This window comes from Salmo trutta, unplaced genomic scaffold (assembly GCF_901001165.1).
Source record: "Salmo trutta unplaced genomic scaffold, fSalTru1.1, whole genome shotgun sequence".
NCBI classification, from domain to species: Eukaryota; Metazoa; Chordata; class Actinopteri; order Salmoniformes; family Salmonidae; genus Salmo; species Salmo trutta.
In genome coordinates, this window is record NW_021822398.1 from 5,975 (window position 1) to 10,914 (window position 4,940).

Consider the following 4,940-nt stretch of genomic DNA (forward strand, 5'->3'; position numbering starts at 1 on the left):
CTAGGCAATCAGGATAGAGATTACATCTCCTCATCCAGGGAGAGCACACACACACACACAGAGGGAATGTTGTGTTTAATATTGTTTTAGGACTATGAAAATGGACAAAAGGGTTAGCCTATGGATTATGAAAACAACTAAATGAAATGTGAAAATGGTAGAGGAGAAATGACTAGAGACAGTGTTGTTTTACTCACTGACCATGACCCATGAGTTCTTCTTACCTTTGTTCAGTAGAAAAGTCTCCCTCTCTAAACAGTATAGGAGGATCCATAGACCAGTCACTCTTCATGGACACACAGCTGGGTACAGGGGAGGCTGGTCTCTCCTGCTTGATTGGTCTTCAACACAACAGAGACAAACATTATATCTCTCATCTACTCTGATCTCAGATGGGGAAACATAAGAAGAGTTCCAAAACGCAACATATCACTTTACAGAAATGAGCTTTTATTGTTTAAAGAAATTATGTATTAATTATTACATCTCTCACCGACAAGGATTTGTTTAAAATCTATTACTTGATGGTTTCATTTCAGAGAGACAAAAATCATGTTTTTTTATGCAAAATGCTATATATCTCCCTCACTCTCAAATGTGACCGACCGGCTCAATTTGGTAATTAATTTGGTTTATGTCAGTTTAATTGTTTGCTATGCTATAAGTTCTTATTTTATGACTGTAAGTGATAAAATTAACTAGTAATTCTGAGTAATTACTACTTTAGTAAGGAATAACACATTTTTTCAGCACTACTGCAGTTGCTAAATAATTCCAATAGATGGGAACATAAGACCACAATGACATTTCAGAATATTAGTTTAGTTTTCTCCCTGGATACACCACCACTCCCCACGCTTCCTGCAGAACCCCTGCAGTACCTCCACAGACCCCGGATTGAGAACCCCTGATTTAGCAGAAGCTCTTATCCAGAGAGATTTACAGTAACTGATTACACCTTAAGATAGCTATTTATTTTGGAAATAAACTGAATGAATTATTCATAAAATTGTCATCTTACCTCTTAGCTTTGGTGTCATGTCCCCCAGAGAGATGCATTTTGGAAGCAGGGCCCCCCTCCTCTCTCTCCCCAGAGAGACTCATTTTAGAGGCAGGGACCCCCTCCTCTCTCTCCCCAGAGAGACTCATTTTAGAGGCAGGGCCCCCCTCCTCTCTCTCCCCAGAGAGACTCATTTTAGAGCACTGACCCCTGTAAACAGAGATCCAACATGTTGGTTGTGGTTAACACAGTGACGTCCTAAACAGAGATCCAGCATGTTGGTTGTGGTTAACATAGTGACAACTAAACAGAGATCCAGCATGTTGATTGTGGTTAACACAGTGACAACTAAACAGAGATCCAGCATGTTTGTTGTGGTTAACACAGTGACAACTAAACAGAGATCCAGCATGTTGGTTGTGGTTAACACAGTAACAACTAAACAGAGATCCAGCATGTTGGTTGTGGTTAACACAGTGACAACTAAACAGAGATCCAACATGTTGGTTGTGGTTAACACAGTGACAACTAAACAGAGATCCAGCATGTTGGTTGTGGTTAACACAGTGACGTCCTAAACAGATATCCAGCATGTTGGTTGTGGTCAACACAGTGACAACTAAACAGAGATCCAGCATGTTGGTTGTGGTTAACACAGTGACAACTAAACAGAGATCCAGGATCTTGGTTGTGGTTAACACAGTGACAACTAAACAGAGATCCAGCATGTTGGTTGTGGTTAACACAGTGACCCCTAAACAGAGATCCAGCATGTTGGTTGTGGTTAACACAGTGAAGTCCTAAACAGAGATCCAGCATGTTGGTTGTGGTTAACACAGTGACAACTAAACAGAGATCCAACATGTTGGTTGATATAATAATAATACGTCACTGTTTGTTAAGGTAGTTATAGACAGTGCAGCAACAATAATAATAATAATAATAATAATAAGTGACTGTTTGTTAAGGTAGTTATAGACAGTACAGCAACAATAATAATAATAATAATAATAATAATAATAATAAGTCACTGTTTGTTAAGGTAGTTATAGACAGTACAGCAACAATAATAATAACAATAATAATAATATTAATAATAATAATAATAATAATAATAATAATTAGTCATTGTTTGTTAAGGTAGATATAGACAGTACAGCAACACAAGGCCATGTCTCACACGTATTTGTATTCACTAACAGTAGGCTATTTATTGTCTTTCAATCTGTTCTTTTCTAAACATATCTGAGAATGTAGACAGAAGGGCTAAAACGGACTTGATTGATCCAAGGAGGAAATTGTTGATCCATTCAGAAAGGTTTTTTGCATCAAGTGAGAGTTGTTATATTATGTAAAGTAGACAAGGTTATAATGTATAATAGCAGTTTGTTAGTGATATGCAGATCAAGGTCTATACCTCAGCTATAGCCTACATATCATAGATGACCAGCCTAAACCTGTTCAGATCAACATAATGTTATAGTCCTACCAGTAGCAGGACAGAGAATGTACTGTATATAACTTACATATCATAGATGACCAGTCTAAACCTGTTCAGATCAACATAATGTTATAGTCCTACCAGTAGCAGGACAGAGAATGTACTGTATATAACCTACATATCATAGATGACCAGTCTAAACCTGTTCAGATCAACATAATGTTATAGTCCTACCAGTAGCAGGACAGAGAATGTACTGTATATAACCTACATATCATAGATGACCAGTCTAAACCTGTTCAGATCAACATAATGTTATAGTCCTACCAGTAGCAGGACAGAGAATGTACTGTAAATAACCTACACATCATAGATGACCAGCCTAAACCTGTTCAGATCAACATAATGTTATAGTCCTACCAGTAGCAGGACAGAGAATGTGCTGTATATAACCTACACATCATAGATGACCAGCCTAAACCTGTTCAGATCAACATAATGTTATAGTCCTACCAGTAGCAGGACAGAGAATGTACTGTATATAACCTACACATCATAGATGACCAGTCTAAACCTGTTCAGATCAACATAATGTTATAGTCCTACCAGTAGCAGGACAGAGAATGTACTGTATATAACCTACATATCATAGATGACCAGTCTAAACCTGTTCAGATCAACATAATGTTATAGTCCTACCAGTAGCAGGACAGAGAATGTACTGTATATAACCTACATATCATAGATGACCAGTCTAAACCTGTTCAGATCAACATAATGTTATAGTCCTACCAGTAGCAGGACAGAGAATGTACTGTATATAACCTACATATCATAGATGACCGGTCTAAACCTGTTCAGATCAACATAATGTTATAGTCCTACCAGTAGCAGGACAGAGAATGTACTGTATATAACCTACATATCATAGGTTACCAGTCTAAACCTGTTCAGATCAACATAATGTTATATTCCTACCAGTAGCAGGACAGAGAATGTACTGTATATAACCTACATATCATAGATGACCAGCCTAAACCTGTTCAGATCAACATAATGTTATAGTCCTACCAGTAGCAGGACAGAGAATGTACTGTATATAACCTACATATCTTAGATTACCAGTCTAAACCTGTTCAGATCAACATAATGTTATAGTCCTACCAGTAGCAGGACAGAGAATGTACTGTATATAACCTACATATCATAGATGACCAGCCTAAACCTGTTCAGATCAACATAATGTTATAGTCCTACCAGTAGCAGGACAGAGAATGTACTGTATATAACCTACATATCATAGATTACCAGTCTAAACCTGTTCAGATCAACATAATGTTATAGTCCTACCAGTAGCAGGACAGAGAATGTACTGTATATAACCTACATATCATAGATGACCAGCCTAAACCTGTTCAGATCAACATAATGTTATAGTCCTACCAGTAGCAGGACAGAGAATGTACTGTATATAACCTACATATCATAGATTACCAGCCTAAACCTGTTCAGATCAACATAATGTTATAGTCCTACCAGTAGCAGGAGAGAGAATGTACTGTATATAACCTACACATCATAGATGACCAGTCTAAACCTGTTCAGATCAACATAATGTTATAGTCCTACCAGTAGCAGGACAGAGAATGTACTGTATATAACCTACATATCATAGATGACCAGTCTAAACCTGTTCAGATCAACATAATGTTATAGTCCTACCAGTAGCAGGACAGAGAATGTACTGTATATAACCTACATATCATAGATGACCGGTCTAAACCTGTTCAGATCAACATAATGTTATAGTCCTACCAGTAGCAGGACAGAGAATGTACTGTATATAACCTACATATCATAGATGACCGGTCTAAACCTGTTCAGATCAACATAATGTTATAGTCCTACCAGTAGCAGGACAGAGAATGTACTGTATATAACCTACATATCATAGATGACCAGCCTAAACCTGTTCAGATCAACATAATGTTATAGTCCTACCAGTAGCAGGACAGAGAATGTACTGTATATAACCTACATATCATAGATGACCAGTCTAAACCTGTTCAGATCAACATAATGTTATAGTCCTACCAGTAGCAGGACAGAGAATGTACTGTATATAACCTACATATCATAGATGACCAGTCTAAACCTGTTCAGATCAACATAATGTTATAGTCCTACCAGTAGCAGGACAGAGAATGTACTGTATATAACCTACATATCATAGATGACCAGTCTAAACCTGTTCAGATCAACATAATGTTATAGTCCTACCAGTAGCAGGACAGAGAATGTACTGTATATAACCTACATATCATAGATGACCAGTCTAAACCTGTTCAGATCAACATAATGTTATAGTCCTACCAGTAGCAGGACAGAGAATGTACTGTATATAACCTACATATCATAGATGACCAGTCTAAACCTGTTCAGATCAACATAATGTTATAGTCCTACCAGTAGCAGGACAGAGAATGTACTGTCATGACT

General features: G+C 37.3%; 1 long non-coding RNA gene across 1 annotated transcript; it reads right to left on the reverse strand.

The window, feature by feature from the left end:
• Positions 1-224: 224 nt before the first annotated feature.
• LOC115182136 (uncharacterized) lies at positions 225-1,072 on the reverse strand. The gene is made up of 2 exons (XR_003873629.1): positions 1,022-1,072; positions 225-341 (listed from the first exon to the last, which is right to left on the reverse strand). It is a non-coding gene; the product is annotated as an uncharacterized LOC115182136 (long non-coding RNA).
• Positions 1,073-4,940: the final 3,868 nt, after the last annotated feature.